Source organism: Polyodon spathula, chromosome 1, assembly GCF_017654505.1.
Source record: "Polyodon spathula isolate WHYD16114869_AA chromosome 1, ASM1765450v1, whole genome shotgun sequence".
Taxonomy (NCBI): Eukaryota; Metazoa; Chordata; class Actinopteri; order Acipenseriformes; family Polyodontidae; genus Polyodon; species Polyodon spathula.
Window position 1 is genome coordinate 106,660,958 of NC_054534.1, and position 25,547 is coordinate 106,686,504.

Sequence of the window (25,547 nt, forward strand, 5' to 3'; positions counted from 1 at the left end):
TATAGCTGTGAAACAAAATATAATTTCTCTAGTTCCCCAGTCGGGAACAGACTCTGAATTCCCACCTAATCCTCTGTCAGCTCAAACCACCTGCAATATGATATCACCATTGGCAGAACATGAATACAAGTGAAAATTACAGTCACTCTGGCTCACTGACGCACTGAGTCATTATATCAGAAATCCTGTCACTTCACTTCTCAGCAGGCTAACTGGCTTTCGGGAAGGGCTGTCATCTGCAATGTTACGGAAAGTCACTCCAACCTCTCCAACATAATCACTGTTTTTAACTTATTTTCTCCTTTCAACGGTAAAATGTAAATGTGATATACAAAACTTTGCAATTGACAATTAAATACTGTTGAAGACATATCACTTTGTTCCTAATACTAGCTAAAAAGTTTAGTACACATAAGCCCCTTTCACACTAGTGCTTTTACCTGGGTCCCAACCCAGGTTCTGGCTACCCTGGGTCACAATCCTGTGTAGTGTGAAACCACGTACCTGGGTTGACCCTGGTCGACATGCTTTGACCCGGGTCGAGCGAGACAAAATGCATGATAGCCATTCATAAGCGTAACAAACAACTACGCCTGCATGAAGGTTTCACTTCCGCAAGGAACATTTCTGTTTATTTTTTTAGCTACACTTTGTTGATTGAGACACACCATGAGCCAGATTGCAGCAGGGATAAAGACACATTTGCTCTAATCAATGTCTGGGCCGGTGGTTCAGTCCAGAGAATCTTGGATGGAAGAGTCTTTAACAAGCTGCTTCTGGGGCATACGTACGAGCAATGTTTCTGTCACGCAGGTCGACCCTGGTTCTTCAAAAAGCAGGGATAAACTACGTAGCCGACCCACCAGGTTGCGTCCTGGAGTAGAGCATGCCAGTGTGAACGGGGTTATACTGTAGCTCTCTTTATTAAAAACATTTTGAAATCAATTAAGAATCTGAATGGTTGTGTAAACATACCTACACTGCAAATAAACAGCTCCATTTTCCATTTAAAAGATGAACTGACAAAAAATACACACTTTTTTTCCTGTTGAAAATCTGTGGTGTTTACAATAAAGAGTACAATAAACCCTTTGTATGACTGTCATTCTGAATGTGGTATTTGTGCTGTGAATAAAGAGGGCCCCACATGTTTACCAGCTGTCCAGGGAAACTGGGATTGTCTCAGTTTTCAGCCTTTGTATATCATTCTGCGGACATGGATATCAAATAGTAATGGTAAAGGCACACTCAATTGACCCGTACTCTATTATATCTTTTATTTTCAGCCATCAGGGAATGCTGGAGGCTAGGAAATTTAAAAAATGACACATTTGCATGCATTTTACTTATTTAGCATGTGATCTCAGTGTACAATAACTGCCAGTCATTGGCAGTCTTTAAAACAGTGGTTCTCAAACTTTTTCAAGCTAGGACCCCCTGAAGTGACTTACAGTAGGTCTGTTCCGTGCAAAAAAAAAATATTACTATTTCTTAGAAAAATATGTGAACATGTAAAACAAATGTAATAGTATTTTTCTTTAATCTGATGCAACTATGCAAAAGATTCCCTGCAATTGACTGATTTACTGAGATGGTGTTTAACTAAAAGATTAACATCCTAGTTGATCTGCTTGTGAAGTGGTTGTCTCATGCCCCTGGAATCTGTGCCCCCCCCCCCCCCCCCCCCACTTTAAACTGAAGTTACTCCAACAACTTTGACTAATTAGAAAAACCCACACCAGCCCCATTTTCAGACCTGATGAAAAAGTCACCTTGTTTATTTACTGTAGATAGGATTGCTAACCATTTTTGGCCGGTAGCATTGGCAGCCTTTTTGCTTGTGATGGAGATAAACCAATGCCAAATTATATTTCATTTGTTCCATTCACAACACAAGCAAGCATCCTTCCAAATTTCTTACATTTTATTTTATTTGTATTTATCTTTTGGTCTGTGCTCTTCTAATACTTTACCTTGCCTTGTAATATTTCAGAACACTACTGTTGTGGCCAACATTTATAATACCAGCAGCTGCTCTTAGAATTCCATTGTAGTTTGTTTTGGTTGGATGGTTAAGAACTCATAACTTTTCAAGTGCTGTTCCAACAAGGAAATAACTTGACCTGTTGCCATTGACTTCCTATGGTAATAAAATCGAGAGACAACTTCCTTAAAGCGGAAAACATCATTCTTTGAAAAAAAAAAGCTAATAGAATGGCACCTCTATATAAAGATCTCTTTCTTCTCCCAGTGGTGGTCCTAACAGATGATTTCCTCTAAGAAAAAAAACTATTCATTCAGTGTTTATATTTGTCACTAAAAGGCAAGCAATTTCCTTTAGTAATTGGCTTTAATGGAAGGCCACATTACCAGTTGAAATGTTAAGCAGTGTGGTAGTGTTTTTGCCTCAGGGTGGAGTGAGTCAACTACGATTTACTGCTAATTTATCACTTGTAAGTGCAAAAGGCCTTTAACTTACCAGTACCCGGGTGGCTTTGTTTCAAAGTCCTCAATCTTTGACTCTTTTTAGACTTCTACCGTCTTGTATCAGCGTAATGGAATTTTCTGTCTAAGCCCTTTTAATCCTTTGGATTGCCTCCAGTTTTAAGAAAAGCTTCATGGCTTCACCATGAGGAAACATTTTTTAGGTTCTGTTAACAGTGAGTCATCCGGAGAGCTTTTAAAATTTTAATTTAGATTCCAGGATAGGGCACTTTATTAGTAAATATTTAGGTTTCAAGTTTTAAACAGTGTAACTGAAACTCGCTGCCAATATTTTGACAAAGATTTGAAATAATCAGTTTACATTAGCTCACTTTCTTTTAGTAAACCATGTGTCATTCTGTCAGTTTTATGTTGGTAAATACACATTGGTTAAAAGTTACTTGAATGAATGAAGGAATGGATGGATAAACGAATGTAGTCCCCTAGGGACCAATTTATTTTATGACCAACGTAAGGCTGCAAGAAAGAATATTTTTTTGCCTCCCTCTGTTGCCTGTCCTCTCTCTCTCTCTCTCTCTCTCTCTCTCTCTCTCTCTCTCTCTCTCTCTCTCTCTCGCTCTCTCTCTCCTGTCTCACAGAGGGCACTTTCTGAACCTGACCTCCTATTATGTGTGCCTAAATGAAAGGAGCATGGCAATTAGCCACGGAAGCTCGCCAACCGGAGACAATGAGGGATGGAAGGTTGCTGGCATGTCATGTTCATTTCAAAAGGAGAGAAGAGGAGGATTACACAAAGACACTTCTTTTAGTTAACCTCATTAGTTTAGGATAGCAGTGTGGTGATCTGTACTCTTTTGTCTGGATTCGATATGTTGTCTGTTAAAGCAGTTCCTTAATGAGTGATTTAAGGTGTAACATCCCCTCTTCAATGGTTGATTCAGTGGGACACAGGAACCCAATAGTGCTCAATTGTTAATAATAATGATACAAATTTTATAGCAAACTGTAGTAAAGCATAGTAAAATTGTACCAGTAGCAGCGTCTTATGGTAAACATTGGCAACGTGCATGAAAGTGTAAAATAAGGTGCTAGCAATCAAAATTCAATTTAACTGTGATTCCTGTAATTAGGCATTTGTCAGCATAACAGGTCGTATTGACACAATTTTGGCTAACACTTTGCATTGGGTCTCTAATTACAGCGTATTTACATACTAGTTACATGGTAGTTACATAGTAAATACATGCATAGGTACATGTAATATCAATGATATTTTGCATTGTAACAATGTACTTAGTGTGCATCTTGTTGCACGATATATACACAGTTGTATAAAAAATGGCTTAAGGTTAGGGTGCAGGGGGTTAGGGTTAGGTTGCAGGGGGTTAGGGTAAAATTACACATTGAGTACATTGTAACTATGTGTGAGTACACATGCATTTACTAAGTAACTACTATGTAAATTACATTAATTAGAGACACACTGTAAAGTATTACTTAATGCTGTTATAGCTAACACCAGGTCAAATATAAAATATTACCACCACCAACTCTGACTAATGGCCTGGGGACTGTGGACAGTTATATTGGCATGCCATGATTTTTTTTGTATTTTTTTTCAAAACCATAGAATAAACAATGAAAAAGATGTGGAACACAAATACAGAACAGCAGGTTATTTTGGTGAGATTAATTGCAAGGTAGCAACATCTGTTAATCATGATTATTCCAACCATTATAACAAAAGTCCTGTATTACTAGTTTTATAACTGAATATCAATCAACACCAATATCATGTAATTCTGCTAGCTAATATGGGCAGCTTAATGTCAATTTACTGACCTAAACCAATCTGTATTTATTGCAAAAACTCCTTACTATAAATATGCAAATGGTCACTTTGACAGCACAGTATAAATGACCAGCCTAACAGTCTCCTTTCTCAGTGTAACAGCTTTGCCAAGATTTTTCAGAAGTTGAGGGTGGCATAGCAAGTTTTGAGGTGTCATATGGCTGTACCAGACCGTACATGTCTGACTGAGACTGACATTGAAACTCATTTGGATGTATCAAGTTTGTGTAAGTAACAGGATCATCTGCTACTAATGGTGACAGTAAATCAGTAAAGGACTAAGCCACCCGCACCATCCTTCTCTAAGCACTCTGTGCAATGATGCATTGCTCAGCACGCAGGTTGATGTGGCAGAAGCCCGTCTGAGGATTTTGTGGGGGCTGAGGAAATAGTTTTTTTAATCTATGATGTAAATTATGAATTATTTAAACAGCAGATCATCAATAATTCCATAAAAGCACATTCACTCTTCATTTACTGCTTTACAGTAGGCCATGAACTTCCCTTGTAGAATTATCAATGCTTGTCTGCAACATGGTGTGTAACATATGGCTCATAAGAATCTAAAGAGTTTGGTAACAAGAGACCCATAGCTGTAAAATGTGTTAATGATCAAGCTCATACGGATTATAGGATCCTGTAACGAAGTGTACAGCTTGCCCCATGCCTTCCCTGCTTGGTTTTTCTATACTGTTAGAAAAGAGGCATCCTGGCTGTTTATTATGTTTTTTTCTTTAGGTTTGATAAAGAGCCATTCTTAAATACAGAACAGCAAATGATTCTTTATAATGGGTTCAGTGTGAACCCATGTTTTAAAGCCAATTTCAATGCTTTAAATTTGTAAACTTCACACTTGATGGGGTTGGATCAAATTGTTTTTTTTGCCATCCAACCAGGGTATATGACTCTGTCAATTGCTGGAAACTTGTGCCCAAAATATCAGCGCAGCTAATTAACCCTAAAATAATCAAAGTTGTTCTTTAGGTGCTACCCCCTAGGGCTGCTACAATATCCTTGCTATGTTTATAAATGCAGATTTTCTACAAGCATGCTAGTATACTGAGAGAGAAAAAAAAAATGATATAAAGCAGCCCAAAGAAGCAAAGCAAATTATGTGCTACTGGAACTTTATTACCATAAATTCATTTAAGTTTCCATAGTGACCTACAAAGACCCAGTGAGCAGGACAAGTACTGCATACAGTAGTATTGTCTTACTTGGAATAAGTGTACAATAATGTAGTGCAAAGGACAAGTGCCCATCTGCAGCAGATGAGGGTTGAAATTATGGGAATCCTGCCAACTGTACACAGGAAAAATAAATACAAAAATTAATACGAAATGGGATGGGAAATTGTAAAGACTATTAGCTGTAAAGCTGTCTTTAGAGGAGTCCATTGTATATAATTAGATTAATATTTGCTATAGCCAGGGGTTCATTTGCATTGGATTGCCCCATATCCCAGATCCGGTACCATTTTGACTGACAGATGTGAATTATACAGTTTGCAAATGAACAGCATGAAAAAAAACTCTATGTACATTTGTCTTTATTTTAGGGTAGTTTTGCCAATACAGTGTTAAGTGGTACAGGGTGATGTGTTACATGTGTGGGTCATCATTGAATAATACTGAGACACAGAGTACTGGTGTTTACACATCACACATGCACGCCCTCTCTATACTGTGGTGGGATCAACATCCCCTAAACTGACCTACTTCTGGGCTTTCTCTGCGGTCTCTTCACATGGCCTTGGATGGGCAATGCCTTTATGAGCACCATCTTGGAATGGAAGGGTATTGTAGTAGTTGTCCTGCAGAGTGCACGCTCCACTCCTTGAAGCAAACAAAAGCTCCACTCAGCACCCGTCTGTGTGCCAATGGCATTGCAGTAGCCCCAAGCTTTTTGAGCTCTCCACCGCATCCATGGGCACGCCTCCCAGACAATCTGGACCTCTCGATTAGCTCAGCGCAGTGCGAGCCCACTGCTCAACTGGTTCCCTAGCAATGTGTCTCCTGTTGCGCATCACAGCTGCTTTCTCAAAGGCACACACACACTCCACAAACAAGCGACAGGGATCTCCCTGTCACATATCATCCCCCTAAGAATGACACCACTGTTCCATTAGATACCCTTCAGCTGGTTCCTCTTCTATTTGGGGGGTCAGCAGGTGGATCGTTATCGTCTCTGGCACCATCTCAAAAGGGACCAAGACACGGAGATAGGGGACCCAACCGGCGTGGACCTGGCGATCAGAGCACAGGCTGGTGACTGAGCAGCTGCAGCTGCCAGCAAAGGTAAAAGCCTCAGTGACAGTACAGCGATGTCTGGTTCACCAAGGGGAGCAAAACAGGAGTCTGGGCAAACAACCATGCCTGCTGATGCTGCAACTTTGGACCCGGGCCCAGTAATGGGAGGTCCAGAAGCCAAGGTTGGGTGTCTGGGAGCACAGGTCAAGGGCTCTGTTCCACAGGCACTGGACTGTTGCCAAGGGTAGTGGTTGGGGCTGTGGTAGGGGCAGTCTTCTCCTCATTGGTGGTCAGGACCGTAGAACCTACTGTCATCTCTTCAGAAGGCAGTTTCTCCTTTATGGAATGACAGCTGCTCCTGTCTCAGACGTCAGCTCCTTCTCTTGGGCGACAACTCCTCCATTGCCTCTCGGGGCAGCAACCACTCCTCTGGCTGAGGACAGCAGCTCTTTCCTCTCCACAAGCCTCGCCCACGCCTCCGGTTGCTCCCTCACAGCGCCTCCAATGCTTGCGGACCCTCGATCAGCTCAGCACAAGGTGAGCCCACTGCTCAACTGGTCTCCTCTTGTGCATTACAGCTGCTTTCTCATAGGCACACACACACTTCACGAACCAGCAACAGGAACCTTCCTGTCACAGGACTATAAATGTGTTTTTTTTTCCACTCTGCTGCTCAACACATTCTTGACCTCTATCTCATTTTATTAGTCTGTTGCATCTCACTTATGTCAATGTTACATTTTTTAGTTATTCTACTAAGATTAAAATTTTTTAACTAAAGAATGCTGGACATGTGTGGAGTGAAAGGAATATGTGTGTATTTTGGAGCTAACTCTTTCATTTCCACTAATAAAGTTGTAAATCTGAAAATCAAGCAGCTTCAGGTCAATTACATCTTGGCCCTTCATTGCTCTACACTTCAATCAACACAGCTGAATAGCCTTCTCTTTCAGCAGTGCCTCATCTGCTCAGTGTTATAAGAGTTATTTTGAACTAGACACAGCACCTGCCTATCGTTTCCTGCAGGCAATAATGGAGCACTATTCTCAATAGAGACAGTTCAGAAATGAACCTGGATACTGTGGCAAAATGATAGTTGGTAGAGCAATGAGGTAAGGGTTTCTGGTCAAGAATATTTATCTTGTGCATGTGGTGTCTCGACCGAACAGTCTGGAAGTTTTCAGGAAACTAGGTTTCAATCCCAGTGGTGTAAGAATGAAGTGATAAACCAGCATGCTTTTAACATGATATAAAGAAGCACACATTAAGAAATGTAGCAAAAAAAAAGAAAAATATTATGTCACAAAGCCAAAGCTGAACCCTGTTAATAAAAATCTGCGTTACTTGAGGAGAATGGCTTGCATCCTTTTGCATTTAATGGTGTGGTAATGTTATATGAAAAGAGCCCTCTTATAAAAAAAATATATTTCAGGGGTTTTTGACATTAGTTTGACAGACCCTTTCAGTGAAATCTGTCATTCTATTTCTGTATAATTAATGTCAGGTACTCAATGTACTTCTTGCAACAGTATAAACCCACCTTCTTCATATTACTACAATAGAACCAGGAGAGTTGAAAGCCCACCGCATCATGCAATTTCTTAGGAATCAAGAATTATGTAAAATGAGACAGCAACTAGGATTCTACAGGCACCTAATGTATAATGATTCTGATAAAGAGAAAGATTATTTAAAACTAGATATTGGAACGACATAAGTGCATTGAATGATGGTACTTTAAATATCATGAAATGGTGAGGGAAAATGTGAAACAGCAAATAAAAAGACACCTGAAGATACTTGCCCTTTTAAAAGAGAAAACATTTTGGAACAAACGGACTGAGCACCACAGATATGATCATTTTCTTATGTTGTGTTAATCTTGGCATGTCAAAGTGTTAGGTACTTTTGGAACTATTTAAAGCTGAATTAGTTGAAATACTTTTAATGCTGATTCCTGTAAGTGTGTGCCAATTCAGTAGTCCTGCCATCAAACATCTTTTGCTTCCTCAGCCCTGTGTGTTCTACTTGTTACTGTTCCTATTACAACCCATCAATGGTGCTCTCCCTTTAATTCAAATGCCTGAATATGCAACACATAATGTCTGAGTGTATTGACACAGGCTTGCATTTGACCATAGTGTAACTGCAAGTCTGTAAAGCTCCAGCGTTTGTTTGACTGAAGGTATTTGTGAGACAGTTTGGGGTGCATGCCAGAGGAGAAACAGTAAAAGTTCTCACTCTGCTGCAAAGGAAAACATTTTGCAGGCCATTCTACAAAGAGGCAGTGTTTACTGAGGGATGTGTAGGTGTTTGTTCTGGGTCTGCCCAGCAGGTTTAGTGTTTGGGTTTGCTTCATGGTTTGTGTAAATGTAGGCATTAGAAACAAGTGGTAGAGGGGTTCTTTAGCCAAGGGATGGTGAGGTTGGAAGGGCCCTAACTAAGATGATGGAGAAAAAGGCAAAACAGTTTTACTGCTATAAATAAGGACCCTTCAATGCTATTCACTGATACATGAGAAATATAGGGTTGGCATTTAAGTTTTTCATTTAAATAATTATATATTATATAATATATATATATATATGATATATTATATATATATATATAATCATCGATGTTGTTCAAATTTTTATATATAGATCTCCAAGGAGAAAATATCAGACGTTAGTATGAGAGGAAAGATATCCCCAAGTTGGATTGAGACTGCCATCTTGGTTTAAGGGATGTGTGGTCATTTCTTCCACCATAACAGAGAGATTTTTTATTGAAAACCTTTAACAAAGTCACTGTTTCAGAGGGATGAAATTATAGCTGTATGTCCCAAGGTAGAGTCCTGCATCGGATCGGGTACCCACGGGGTCCGTCAGTGACACACAAAATCGGATCGGGTTTGGGTCGGAATGTGAACTTTTACACAAATACACAAGGGTTGCTCTGAGGGTCAATATGGTGACTTTATGATACATACCAGATATCTTTGAGTCAGAAACAGTAATAACTGATAAATAACAACACATATCATGGGATAATAAAAAAGAATGTTACTTCATAAGAGTCCAGTATCAATAGAAGGTCTTTTCATTCATGATTCCAAAGTGTATGGATTTTTTTTTTTCATTTAACCAATGGCACGTATGTTAATATATTCAAATTATATACAGTAAAATCAGTACCCTGCTCCTTTAAGTTAAACTAGTTGTCTGTTTTCCAAATGTAAAGCACACCCAAAAGAAAACCAGAAGAAGAAACAAGCAGTATGTTCACAAAAAGCCTGGGTACTCTGTTTCCTCCCCTACTCAGAATTCCACAAATTCTCCAGCCAACGCAAAGGGCTAATGTGATATAACATCAGCACAACCAGGGCTGGAAGAGCATGAATAAGCCCTGTTAGAGTTTGCATTTCTTTTGATGAAAAGTGTGCTTGAGCCTTGGTGAGTGATTGAAGCAGCTCGAGACTGCTTCACAAAGGCTGTCTTTCAAAGGGAAAAGCTAAGGGCTGCTTTTTTCTTGCTTCATCCTTATTATATATATATATATATATATATATATATATATATATATATATATATGTGTGTGTGTGTGTGTGTGTGTGTGTGTGTGTGTGTGTGTGTGTGTGTGTGTATATATATATATATATATATATATATATATATATATATATATATATATATATATATATATATATATATATATAATGAGATTTACTTTGGCTTGCTGGCATCCCTGAAAAGAGCTTCTAAAAAGGCAATCCCACACAAAGGAACAGGTGTTCTTTGGTCTAAGGTTGTAGGCAGAGACAATGGTGGGATAACGGGATGTTGACGTACAGTAATAACAAAATGGGAACTATTCTAGTAAATCCTAGACCCATTTTTAGTCACACATCAAACCAGTGTCAGTCTGAAATTCAGTTTCTTAAACACAAAGATACACCATCAAAAGGTCCCTCCTCTATCACACAAACCTAGCCATCCAGTCACAGTGTTCAAATTCATTGTACAGGTGTATTTGTGTCCTCTCTTTTGAAGCTTTTATGAACAATAACTTTCCTGCTAAGCTGTGTACTGCAGTTAAAAAGTTACAGGGTTCCAAAAAATATAATGTTATACATCCCCACATATTGATATAACTGTTTAAATAATGTACCTGTCATTTTTTATTTTCATTGTTACATCCTGATAACTTTTTACAATAATGTTGAAGTCTGTTTCAAAGCTCTTTTGCACTGATAGTTTAAGGATGATTGCCCACACAGCAATACCGATCCACGATGTGGTACGGACCAGAAAAGCCAGAGCACTTGTTGTTATGTTTTGTTTTTTGTAATCGCTCTTCCTGCAGTGATTTAGAGTGCAGATCTCAAACCCTCAGTGGCCATTTCAAAAAGAGCTTTGAAACAGAGTTTAAAGATATAAGTGTAAAAACTTGTCAGGATGTTAAAAATGAAAAGAAAAATTATTTAAACACCAACAGGTGGGGATGTATAACGCTATATTTATCAGAACCCCACTACTTACTCTTTAAGTAGTCTTGATCATAAATAAGTACTGATCTCGTTTCTAGTGTTGTCCACATGAGCAAGTCTGGGGGATCTCTTTTGCCACACTTCTGAACCGATCCTTTCACCAGCCTGTAACAGGGTGGAGCTGGGCTCTGCATGAACCGGCAACACCATGCATCACAAGCAAGCGTCTTAACTACAATACACGGGCTTGTCTGCATTCACGGTTTTTAACCTCATCTCATCTCACCATGTAAAAGAAATAAATGTCTTCATGTTAACTTCTTCTTTACTGTATGCACTAACCTCTAACAAATATGCTTTTTTATTCTTGACAAAAGCAATCAGAGCCTCTCCACTGTAGCATATGAAATCCAAATGGCAGATATGACATGGAAGGGGGTGGGGGGGGGGGGGGTACATTAAATTCTATTCTATCTATGTTGCACAGGCTAGTTTCAAACATCTGTTAGAGATCTACTTTTGTGATAAATGTAGCCACATTTTTTTTTTTTTTTTTTTTTTTTTTTTTTTTTTTATCATAGGTTAAAGCAAGGATCAAAAATTGCATTTACATACCTACTGAGGTTAGACAGCTCAGCAAAATGAAGCAGGATTTTCAAAAGTAAATGGTAGAAGCTCACAAAACTGTGCATTTTTTAATAATGTGAATAAGCAGGTGGTTACTGATGCTGAATACAGAAGTATTAATGTTGAAGTGTCATTCACATACTGTATCATTTTTTTTTTTTCATTCCGAAAGATCATTTAGAACAGTGTATTTTTGGAACCTTGGTGTTTACTGAAAATGAACCTTTTGTAACACTCTATATTACCTTTTTGGGTAATATTGATTTAATACTGATCCTTTACTGTGTTTATATATTACCTGGCCATTTCATTAGGTCTTGAACCTAGTATTATGCTGGGCCAGGGTGTCTTGAGGGATGTTAATAGTGTAGCGTGCACGGGGGAAGACAGCAGCAGGTCCCGTGCCTGCCCTCCGCTTGTGTGTGGATTGCCTCGCCCTGTGTGATGCGCCTGCCTGTGTTGACCGAGAGCGATACAATACATTTAGTCATTCATATTTCACACACTTGTTGGAGACAGGAAGAGAGAGGTTCATGTGAATGTAACTTCATCCCAAGCTGCTCATTACCGTCTAGAAGGTAGCCATGGCTGCCAGGGTACAAGTTGACTTGGGTAAGGCTTGATTCACAATGAGACGGCACTTGTTTCGCCTTTCAGAGTAATCAAGGGATCCAAGGCATATCAGGAGATTACCAAATCCAATTGGATAAACATGTCAAAATAAAATGGCTGCTTTGTTACTACAATATATATATTTACTGAATATGCAACAGTATTTTTGTCACCACTTCACCGGCTTCTTTCACCATGTCAATTGTTATGCCGTCTTCTCTGGGTGCCTTTCCTGTCTTCATATGTTTGACAGCATGTTTCACTTCTTACAGGAGAACGTCTGGAACTTCTTCCTCGGGTTGCATTTTTTCTATCTCGTCTTCATCATCTGCTACGTTGCTCTTTTAATCTTGATATAATTTTCTGTAGAAGTCTTCAACTCTCTTCAGACTCAGTTAGTTGTTCTTGATGACAGTTCCGTCCTCTTGTTTGATTGCTAAAATCTTTTTTTTCCCCCAATGATTGGTCTTTGTTTTGCTTTCTTCACGCTTCGGTTGCTTTCAATAGTTTTCTCTTACAACCTACAGTTGAATGACTATGTATCCTCATTAATGCTTTTTCTTACTGTCTTGCAGAGCTCAATGTATTCAATCTTTGACTTCAGAGCTGCTGTTTGTTTCATTCCCCTTCTTTTCTTCATGGGGTCTTTTGTCTCTTGTGTGATCTTCTGGTCGTATTTTGTACTCTGTGTTCCAGCGATGTTTTTTGCTGTTTCTGCAATTACGTGCATCACTTCTTCCTAGATTTTGTTTACCTCGATTGCGTCATCTTTTTGAGACCTTGAAGAGCGCTGAATCTATTCTTCAGTTCCAGTTGAAACACCAGACTTTGCTTCTGAGCATTTCTATGTTGATTGTGTTGGATTTCATCATCACAAGTTTTGCTCTGTCCATTGCTATCGTTAGGTGTATTTTGCATCTTGCAAGTCTGTGGTCACTTCCTGTGTTAAAATTATTCAGTACTGAGACATCTTGTATGGTGTGCTTCTTGTTGGTGAGTATGTAGTCAATTTCATTCTTCACTCCGTTGGATCCTCTCCATGTCCATTTCCTGATGGGTTTCTTCTGGAATAAGTGTTCATGATGAATAAGTTCTTGTTCTCTGCAAATTCAATTAGTCTGTCGCTCCTCTCGTTCCTGTCTCCATGTCCAAATTTGCCAACCGAATTCTTATCTTTTTGTTGGGCTCCTATTTTGGCTTTGAAGTCACCGATGATGAACTTATAGTGGCTCTTCCCATTTCCCTGTAGTTCTTGTACTTCTTCATAAAAATCTTTGACTTCTTCAGCCGAATAGTTTGTTGTTGGTGCATATACTTGGATGACCTGAAGTTCATACGTCATTGAAACTTTCACTATCAATCTTTTTGATCTCTCTGACATGCTGCCAATCTCAACTTCGTTATTCTTGATTCTCTTGTGGACAATGAATCCAACGCCTCTTGTTCGTCCATCTTTAATGCCTCGGTAGAAGAGAAGATATCCACTCTTGAGTTCTAGTAGTCCTTTATCTTTTCGCTGTACTTCCCTTAGTTCTACGATGTCCCACTTGATTCTTCAAAGTTCTTCTTTCAACTCTTGAAGTCTTCACGTGAAAGAGATCTGCAGTTGTATGTGGTCAGGGTCAGTGTTCTGTGGCAGGTTAAAATCGTAACCCGGTGGTTCATAGCACCCTCTGCCTTGGTCTGCAACAATCCAGCCTCCAGGGAATGAGGACCACCCCCCTTTATAATGCCACCCTCGAATACCGCCAGCTATTCTCTCTGAACAAATGTCACCAATATAAAAACAGTGCTATTTTTACTCCTTATGTTGCCACCCTGCTGTCCGCCACCCGTCAACTTCCCAAGCAAGCAAACGTAAATATAGCATTGTAGTTTCCCTCATTGTAGCGCCAGAGAAATAATCATGGGAAATTAAAACAACAAAGTTATGCAGTTAACCTTTGACTCGCTTTCCTAATTCGTTGTTAACTGAACGTTCATACCAATGTCATCAACACTCCCACTACCAAAGCAAAACAAAGTACAAAATGGCGAGTCAACCCTACATTTAACACCAGAGCAAAAGAAACAAACATGCATGTATGCATCTGAAAATAAGAAAGCAAGTCAGCAAGACATCGCAAATGTGTTCTCATCTAAGTGAAGCATATACTGTTAATTGAAGGACAGTTGGAGATATTGTAATGGATAAAAACAAATGGCTTATCTTGATGGAACGGGTCGATTTTTTTGACCTGAAAAAGGCCGGACGCTGTCTAAAATATGTGACTTAAACCACAGTAAATGTTAACACAGAAGTACGGTGAGAGGTTTGTTTATTTACGTGCAAGTTTTACACAAATGAAGGCTGACTTAAACTAAAGCATAAGTTTTGTAAACAGCAGAATAGTTTTTTTTTTTAGTTTTTGTTTAAAAAAAGTGTTTCCCTGTATATTATTCAATGTTTTTTTTAACTGCTTAAAAAAGAATGATGTTGAGCTTAAATTGCTTTGTGAAATAAATAGATGGCATCATTCAATGGGGGATTGTATTCAGCAGGCTTACAGTCGTGCCACAAACAGCACGTAAAAGTTCAAGTAACCAGTACAGTAAAAAAAATAATAATAATCGTACGCCTTTTTGTTTTTTTAATTGTTGTTTGGGTGATTTGAAACTAAATGAGTGTTTTATTTTTTTATATTTTTTTTAAGTATAAACTTTTCCTCAAAAGTAGCCATGTGTGTTTCATACAGATGGGAAAAGATGATAAAACATCACTAGTATACTTACTGTTGTGTTAAGAAATAGTACTGTAGTTTAAAAAAGATGAATGTTTTATTAAAATGGCCTGGAGATACTGTAATTGCGTGTGTGTTTTTTTTTTTTTTTTTTTGATCCTCACTATAACACCACTGTGGAAGGGTGGTGGGTAATTCACTGACACAGGAGACAGACAGGTGAATTTGGCAACACCGCACAGGTTTATTTCAGGGTGCTGGTTTTTCTTTAGTCCCGCAGATGGCGCTGTGGGTCCGTGGTCTGATTTACCAACGATGGTAAACAGAACCACGGGCATACCAAGCGATGGTACACAATACCGGCGCCCTTACAGGTGCTTCGAAACAATAATTCAAAACAGAAGGCACAAAGAAACAGGGAAAATAAAACAGTAACAAAAACTACAAAGAAAAGGTGCTGCACTTTGCAGCGATATCCCGGTCGCCGCTGCCCGTGCGACCCGGATCACCGTCCTACACTGCCGGCTCACTAGCCTGCTCTAATATACTCATCAGGGGTCTACCCAAGGGTTCCCCGCCCTCAATATCTCGCTCTGAACCTCCGTTTCTTTCTTTTCCACTGGTTCTCGGTCGTTGACCAGCGCTTCCACACTCTCAGCGAGTTTTAACAGGGCAGAGCTGAGGAAACAACAGAGCGTTAATTTATAGGGCTAACAATCTCCCAAGACGCGCCTCTCAGCCATTCAGAGAGGGGGAAAGTCCACACACCCACTTCCCCACCTCCCTGTGTCACTGCCACCCTCTTCCTGTAGCCCGTGAACACGCCAGCAGAATCAGCACAGATCTCTCCCTGTTACAACCACCCTCGCTTATCACGGTTTTTTGCCCATGGCCCTTACCTGTTGTTATAAAGAGGGTTGACTGTATATATATAAAAATAGAAAGTCTATGTCAACTGACAATTACATCTTCTAGTTTTCAAATGAAGTCCACCAAGACAGGTCACACTCTCAAAAATTCGGACAGGGCCACTGTGATTTTATATTTTAAAAAGTTCTTAAAAGTTTATTTCATTAAAAACAAGCAAACAAAAATAAAGCAGCAAACAACCTTTTAAAATATAAAATCACAGTAGTCCTCTCCGAATTTTTGAGAGTGTGACCTGTCTTGGTGGACTTCATTTGAAAACTGGATGAAGCAATTATGAGTTCACATAGACATTTTTCTTTTCTATATACCATAGCGTTATGGTTGGCACTTTGCAGAGGTTAAACATTGGAGTGCATAGATGCTTTCCTTTGGAAGATATATATATCTATGCCCATATATATAGTTGTATGGTGCAACGTATTATCTTTACGAGCCATTTATCAGCACTCCTCACCTGGAAAGTGTTTTTGTGTTCTATATGTTTCCATGGCCTTGGTGCATCTTTACAGGTGACAATCTGACAGCAATGGTGCTTCAAGAAACCTGCTTATTCACAGTGTAGGTACAGAGAGTCAGCCTAGAGTGCGTTATAGAAGGGGAAGAAAACCTAAAAGTACCATTGCAAAAATATATATAACCTCTTCAGTAATAATAATAATAATAATAATAATAATAATAATAATAATAATAATAATATCTTAATTGTTAATTTCTTGTAAAGACACCGACATATCTAAATTTTGCTCATCTCAGTTTTCTTTTGAAACTTCTCCAATCATATGACAATAATTAGTTATTTTCCTCATCTTGGTCTGATAAATCAATGAAATAGGCAGGGTATGGGATTTGTAGTTTTTAATGTGTGATTAACATTCCCAGGGTACATTAAGATTGAGCAAAAGATCTATGAGGCTTTTTTTTTTTTTTTTTTTTAATGTTTTATCTGTCAGCTAAAAAAAAAAATCACATTTTTTTTACTCAACCTTTAGGAGTTTCTAGTGGCACACTGTGCCTAAATTAAAATGTACATTCACACAAGCACATTTTTTGTTGCATATGCGACCAAATTAGTCTCACTATAGAACCCTGTTATGTTGTTTTGTTTACGATTTACTTCCTGGGAATAGTTGCCGCAGTTATTATTATTATTATTATTATTATTATTATTATTATTATTATTATTATTATTGAGGTGTACTTGCTTTTCTGTGTGTTATTGTTTTCTGTAAAACATTGATATCCTGTCAGTTAAGAAAAGGCTTAATGCAAAAGTTCAAACACACTTTCCCTTGGCAAAGGTATGTTAAATCAAAAATGATATATAATATGAAAAACTATTTTCTCCTTATGCAACTTTAATGATAAATTAGCCCATTTAAAATATGACATTTGTTTCTCAAAGGAATCGCTCTTGCAAATCATTTAAGACCTGGCTGGATTAAGGGGCCGCGTAGATGTCGGCTTACTTTTTGCCCTAGGGTACATCGTAATTAAAGTTAGTTTTTCCGAGGAGTATCCCATGACTCATATTCCTTATCTAAAAACACAAGGCCACACTGCCTCCTAATCCTACACCTCCCCCAACCCCTTTATCAGTTCAGTGACTGTCATCCACTTGCTCCTCTTTCCACAAGGCGCTTGGCAATTAGAATGATTTGGCATGGTTGAATGCTAGCTGACACTTCTCAGCTAACCGGGGGGGGGGGCATCCAATGAAACTTGCTGACACAGCGGTTTAGGATCCAAGGAACCGAGGGCAAGGCCATAGCCCTGGCAAGCTAAATGACACCTGGATCAGCTCTGTCTCCAGGGAGAGTCTTTTTATACATCGAATACTGAACTCTGTGGAGTGTGAAAGGTCACAGATACACACACTCTGTGGTGGCTCATCAGCAGAGGCAGAAGAGACACTGCCTCCTTGAAAATATTTAAATATGTAAGCTTTTTTTATTATTTATATGTAATTCATATGTAATATGCAACAATAAATATATCCAAATGATCTGTTCAGTCACCACTGTACATTCGGAGGAAGCAGACACACTCTTGTCTGCTCTGTAGTTATGATTAGCACGTACATGAGCCAATCATATTCTTCCATTTTTTCAGAAGGCTTGCATGGAACGCAGAGTAAAGCCATCAAGAAAATAGTCAAGGGTGCCTCCTCTCCCCTTTTGACTGTTTTGGCCAATAACCAGACGCATATCCTCCCATACTGAGGACCTTGGACGCTTACACTGGCGAGAGGAACGAAGTGCGGTTTAGAGGGATGTAGCGAATGACAACAGGTTAATTCATTTTAATTGCAATAAAAAAAAAAAATGTAGAATTCAGAGTACTGTTTCTGTTTGTTTCTTGGATTTGTATCTTTCTCTGGAATTAAAGTTAGGCAGAATTGCTTCCTTTTTATGAAATAGATACGTTTCATATGTACAGAACGGTATATCATTATTTTGTTGCTCATTTATTTAAGTTTAGCAAATTAAGTCAATATGATGTGCTTGGTTTTTGTTTGCCTTTTTCCTGTCTTAACAGCTTTGTTTAGAAAATATTTTATGCAAGGTATGTTAAAGTGACAAGGTCTTGAAATCAAAATGCTATATGTATTGCATACCCTAGCAGCAGGTAACACTTAAGTTTATTAGAATGAACAAGGATGGGACACTGTTTTCTTTTCTCCACTTTTAACAGACAAATTTGGGTAAAACATTAAGATGATATGAAAAGCATTATCTCTCAGAATACAATAATACAATTCTACCGCTGCTGGGGGTTTAAAAGGACCCCAAACCCTCTGCCTCCCCCCCTTTTTTTTTGCTACCAACCGTCACTGTATACAGACACTGCCAGGGAGAAGATTAGTTAGATATTGAGAGTGGCTGGTAACTTGGCTGTAGATACTAGTTGTTTATTCGAAACTATGTCTTCAGTCCTGTTTTAGAGTGGGGATAAGTAAGATTTGTAGTGCTTGATAAAGTCACCACTTTATTTGAATAGTTATATGTGATGAGTCAAAGGGATTTCGGTCTGTGATTCAGCCTCCCGACAGTAGATGGCATCAAACCAACTCGGGACTTCCCTTACCAAGATCTCGTGACCATGGCAAAAGTCATCTTTTGAGGGGCGGCACCTTGGTGAGGGGCGGAAGTACGAGTATGTAAATTCCAGCCACTGGAGTCAAGTGAAGGATAAGGACACGTGTCGGTTGGGGATTGGTGTTCCGCTGACTACAGAGGCGGGACATTACATACTAAAGGGAACGTACTACTGTGCTCGGGGTGGGTCCGAAAGTAAAGTAGGAGGAGTAACGGGTGGAGGGAGAGGCTGGTTTGGTGCAGCAGGATTTAAAAAAAACAAAACACTAACATTTCTTTTGTCTTTTTTTGTTTATGTATGGTTTACCACGAAGACGATTAAAGACGAGTCATCACGGTTTGTTTTGGATTTCACCCCTGCACTCCTTCCCTCACACCATTTTGTTTTCTTTTGTTATTTAATTATTTTGTTGTGTATAGATAATAAAAATAAATTATTTTATTTCTGTACACATAAATTACTGTCTGGACATTCCATTTAATACACTCTCGCCTCACATTATACTTTTACAATTACTAGTAATTTAAAAGTAATGAATGAGGTCATTTTAATATCTGTAATTTTCTCTGTTACACAATAATAACTGATAATAAAGATTACATTTATGTTAGGCTTGAAGCTCAGATTATCATAATAAAACAACATAATACACAACTATATTTAAAAATTATTCCCAACTGTACATAATAAGGCTTTAATTTTATCAATGGGCTCTGGTGACACTATAAAAACACAAGACCAAAGCTTTAGTCGTTTATTCACGTCACTCCCTAACAAATCCATTCCCATGCTGTAAGTTGCTCATTGAGTGGCTATAGAGCCATTTGGCCACAAACTGAATTGAAAGGTTGTCATCCATCAAATTATAGGGACTATCCCTGTGGTAATGTTGCATGATTTTAATGCATGAAGTGTGGTGCTTTTGTGAGAGAATTGTTAAAGTATTTTTTTTTTCCCCAGTGACCCTACTTAAAGTTTTGAGTCTTTGAAGTTCACACACTTTGAAAGCCAAATGATAACTTGCTGAGTCAAATGATTGTTGGGAGGAACACCATGGTACAATATCTGTCTTCAGAAAGACTGAGGATCAGTACATTTTACCACCACTGCAAACAATATATAATTTCTTCCCAGAGATTCAGTTTTATGAATTCATGGAATCAATGAACAGCTGACCCTAAGTCTTTGTCATCAGAATACTGCTGAACACAGCTTTTTTTATTTTTATTTTTTTTTGTAGAATTCTGCCCTAATTATTTCACATTACAATTATTTGGCGACTGACATGGCTGGGTAGTTTGACAAAGGCATCTATAGGGCACCTCAGGCATTCAAATAGCTTTAAATAGCACAAGCAGATCTCAACTCAAACCTTTAACCTCACATTTTACTATTCAACCCAAGAGCTAGCTCTGCAGTCAAGCAATTAATATGTGTCCTAGGCTGATGTCAGAACTGTAAAAGATGCAAGGGTGAACCAAATACATTGCACTAAAATTGTACTGTTAGAATTTGGAAAGCATTGATAGTAATTATTCTAGTGCAGCTTTCGTTAACTCTATAGAGTCCGTCTAATGTTGACTATCTCGTCTGTGACCTGGCCCTTTAAATCGTTTTACTCAGGCACTGTGAGAGAGAGCCCTGGAAAGAAGAGAATCTGAGCTTTAAAACAAGGTCGTACTCATGTGTTTCTGGTATTGGAGCATGTCAGTAGAGAGCTGTGAAAGCGAGTGTTTTGGAATGTTACTGCTGTGCTGTAAGACAGACCTACCTCTGTGCAGTAAACAAACATTTTCACACAAAATATGTACAAAATAAGAGAAATGGCGACATTGAAGCCACAAAGACCTATTTTCCGATAAATATAAGAACATAAGAACATAAGAAAGTTTACAAACGAGAGGAGGCCATTCGGCCCATCTTGCTCGTTTGGTTGTTAGTAGCTTATTGATCCCAAAATCTCATCAAGCAGCTTCTTGAAGGATCCCAGGGTGTCAGCTTCAACAACATTACTGGGGAGTTGATTCCAGACCCTCACAATTCTCTGTGTAAAAAAGTGTCTCCTATTTTCTGTTCTGAATGCCCCTTTTGATAAACTCCATTTGTGACCCCTGGTCCTTGTTTCTTTTTTCAGGCTGAAAAAGTCCCTTGCGTCGACACTGTCAATACCTTTTAGAATTTTGAATGCTTGAATTAGGTCGCCACGTAGTCTTCTTTGTTCAAGACTGAACAGATTCAATTCTTTTAGCCTGTCTGCATATGACATGCCTTTTAAGCCCGGAATAATTCTGGTCGCTCTTCTTTGCACTCTTTCTAGAGCAGCAATATCTTTTTTATAGCGAGGTGACCAGAACTGCACACAATATTCAAGATGAGGTCTTACAAGTGCATTGTACAGTTTTAACATTACTTCCCTTGATTTAAATTCAACACTTTTCACAATGTATCCGAGTATCTTGTTAGCCTTTTTTATAGCTTCCCCACATTGCCTAGATGAAGACATTTCTGAGTCAACAAAAACTCCTAGGTCTTTTTCATAGATTCCTTCTCCAATTTCAATATCTCCCATATGATATTTATAATGTACATTTTTATTTCCTGCGTGCAGTACCTTACACTTTTCTCTATTAAATGTCATTTGCCATGTGTCTGCCCAGTTCTGAATCTTGTCTAGATCATTTTGAATGATCTTTGCTGCTGCAACAGTGTTTGCCACTCCTCCTACTTTTGTGTCGTCTGCAAATTTAACAAGTTTGCTTACTATACCAGAATCTAAATCATTAATGTAGATTAGGAATAGCAGAGAACCTAATACTGATCCCTGTGGTACGCCGCTGGTTACCACACTCCATTCTGAGGTTTTTCCTCTAATCAGTACTTTCTGTTTTCTACATGTTAACCACTCCCTAATCCATGTACATGTGTTTCCTTGAATCCCAACTGCGTTCAGTTTGAGAATTAATCTTTTGTGCGGGACTTTGTCAAAAGCTTTCTGGAAATCTAAATAAACCATGTCATATGCTTTGCAATTATCCATTATCGATGTTGCATCCTCAAAAAAATCAAGCAAGTTAGTTAGGCACGATCTCCCTTTCCTAAAACCATGTTGACTGTCTCCCAGTACCCTGTTACCATATAGGTAATTTTCCATTTTGGATCTTATTATAGTTTCCATAAGTTTGCATATAATAGAAGTCAGGCTTACTGGTCTGTAGTTACCTGGTTCAGTTTTGTTTCCCTTTTTGTGGATCGGTATTACGTTTGCAATTTTCCAGTCAGTGTCGGTACCACCCCTGTGTCAAGAGACTGCTGCATGATCTTGGTTAGCGGTTTGTAAATTACTTCTTTCATTTCTTTGAGTACTACTGGGAGGATCTCATCCGGCCCAGGGGATTTGTTTATTTTAAGAGCTCCTAGTCCCTTTAACACTTCTGCCTCAGTTATATATGTTTGTCGATCACATGCACGAGAAGAGCTGTTGAATATAAGAACATAAGAATGTTCACAAACAAGAGGAGGCCATTTGGCCAGTCTTGCACGTTTGGTTGTTAGTAGCTTATTGATCCCAGAATTTCTCCTCTAATCAGTACTATCTGTTTTTTTACATGTTAATCACTCCCTAATCCATGTGCATGCATTTCCTTGAATCCCTACTGCATTCAGTTTCAGAATTAACCTTTTATGCAGGACTTTGTCAAAAGCTTTCTGGAAATCTAAATAAACCATGTCATATGCTTTGCAGTTATCCATTGTCGATGTTGCGTCCTCAGAAAAAACAAGCAGGTCAGTTAGACATTATCTCCCTTTCCTAAAACCATTGACTGTCACCATAATGACTTCCAATACATGAGAGTATATGTTAAAACTTCATGCTGATTTGAACTCTACTCTCACCAAGATAAGCACCAACTAAGACGTAGCTTTACAGTAAACTAATGTGATCCATCTGCATCTCCATCCATTTGCCGTTCTTTCCATCTGATGATGTAAATATCCTTCTGCCTAGTATTGATGTCTGAAGTGTAATGCTGGCTCTGGGGATCAACTTATTTTGTCTCCCCAGCACATCAGCACACACAACGTCAGCGATGCTGATTCCGGGGATCAACCCAGTGTGGTGTCCCCAGCGCATCAGCATGACAACCATCTGGATTGAGCTTGTTGACTACCAGCTTTCTCCATTGAACTGGGATTGCCTTGAGCCATGTATGTGGAGCTGAACTGAGACCAAGACCCCTTCTTCCATGCTGAACTTGCCTCATAATATCACCAATTTGAATGGCAACCTTAATGTCTTCCACAGCTTTCTTTGCCACCCACTTTCCTCCAGTTTTCAACGCAGGTGCTGCTTCCCTTACGCATTTGTCATGTGAATCTACTAATGTCATTTGGTTAGAGCAGAGACTGGTAGCTGCAGTATTCCTTTACCATAAAGTCCATCTCTGCTGAGGCAGCGTGGAACTCCCAACCATTTCATGATGTATAAACTGATTAAATCTCCCAGCTTCTCAACTGTTGTCAAGGAAACCTCGTACACAATCAGTGGCCACAGCAGTCTTGGCAGTATAGCAAACTGAAAGCACCAGAGTTTCAGTTTGCCTGGTAAATTTCCCATTTTGTGGATCGGTATTATGTTTGCAATTCTCCAGTCTGTCAGTACAACCCCTGTGTCAAGAGACTGTTGCATGATCTTGGTTAGTGGTTTGTAAATAACTTCTTTCATTTCTTTGAGTACTATTGGGAGGAACTCGTCCCGCCAAAGGGATTTGTTTATTTTAAGAGCTCCTTGTCCCTTTAACACTTCTGCCTCTGTTATGCTAAAGTTATTTAAAACTGGATAGGAACTGGTTGACATGTGGGGCATGTTGCCAGTATCCTCCTTTATAAAAACTTGTAAAAAGTAATCATTTAATATATTTGCTATTTTTCTCTTCATCTATGATTTTGCTATTTGTATCTCTTAGACATTGTACCTCCCCTTTGAATGTTCTCTTGCTGCTATAATATTAGAAAAACTTTTTGGAATTAGTTTTAGCTCCCTTGGTAATTTTCATTTCTGTCTCTCTATCTGGCCTTTCTGACTTCCTTTTTGACTTGTGTTTGCAGTTCCAAGTATTCTTTCTGTGTATTTTGTTTTTGGTCCCTTTTAAATGCTCTGTAAATTACCTTTTTTCTCTGAATTTTTTTTATCAATCTATTAAACCATTTTGGCAACTTTGTTTTAGATTTAGATCTGTCTACTTTTGTGATGTAATTGTTTTGCGCCTCTAGTACAACTTTTTTTAAAAACATCCATCCTTTTTCCGTTGATGTATTTTGTTTTACTCCAATCTACTTTGTTAGTCTGTGTTTCATACCTTCAAGGTTTGCCTTTCTAAAATTGTAATCCTTAGCTTTAGTCATTACTTTTGGAGTTTTAAAAAGCACTTAAAATGAGACCAGGTTGTGGTCTGAGTTTGCCAATGGTTCTCTGACCTCTGTTTTAGTTATTCTGTCTTCATTATTCAAAAAGACTAAATCAAGGCATGTCTCCCCTCTAGTCGGTGCCTTGACAAATTGCATTAGGAAGCAGTCATTTGTCATTTCCACCATTTCGATTTCGTTTGTCATGATCCACATCAGGTTTTCCCATTTTTTATGGGGGAAGTTGAAATCCCCCATTAGTATGACTTCTCCTTTGCTGCACGCATTTCTAATGTCATTGTATAACAGATTATTTTGCTCTGTGCTTGAATTTGGCGGTCTATAGCATGCTCCTATTATTATGCCCTTTGAATTTTCATCCATTATTCTGACCCATATTGATTCGGCATTATTTTTTTTCTTCCAGATTTAACAACTGGGCTTCAAGACTATTTTTGATGTATAGCGCTACATATCTGCCTCTTCTGTCCTGGCTGTCCTTCATATACAGTGTATAGCCACTAATATTATATTTTTCTCTATCATGCTCAGATAACCAAGCTTCTGTAACACCTACTACATTGTAGTTACTTGATAGTGCAGTAGCTTCAAATTCTAAGATTTTGTTTCTGATATTTCCAGCATTTAGATAAATACATTTAATGGCTGTCTTACCTGAGTTGTTGCCCTTGTTTTGATGCGGTCTCCCTTCTGTTTTTTTGTTGATTTCTCTCCCCGTCCTTTCTACTTTAAATGCTTCTGAACCTCCTCAAGGATCTTTTCTCTGAGTAGATTGGTTCCCTTTTTATTTAAGTGCACTCCATCCTACCTAAATAGATAGTTCTTGCTGTAGAATGTGGTCCAATGTTGAAGGAAGATGAAGCCTTCCTGTGTGCATCATCTTGTCAGCCATGCATTTAGATTATCTATTTCCAGCTGTCCATATGCTCCTTTGCAAGGTGCCAGCAGTATCCCAGAAAATACCATCGTTTTGGTCTCGTTAGGTTAGTTTGCCATGGTCGGCACCTTGCTGGCCATTCAAGCCATAGTGAATAGTTTCATCTTCCGCCACATGATCTGGTTCCCAGGGACAAATCTTTTTTTTTTTTTTTTTTTTTTTTTTTTTTCCTTTTGCACATTTTTTA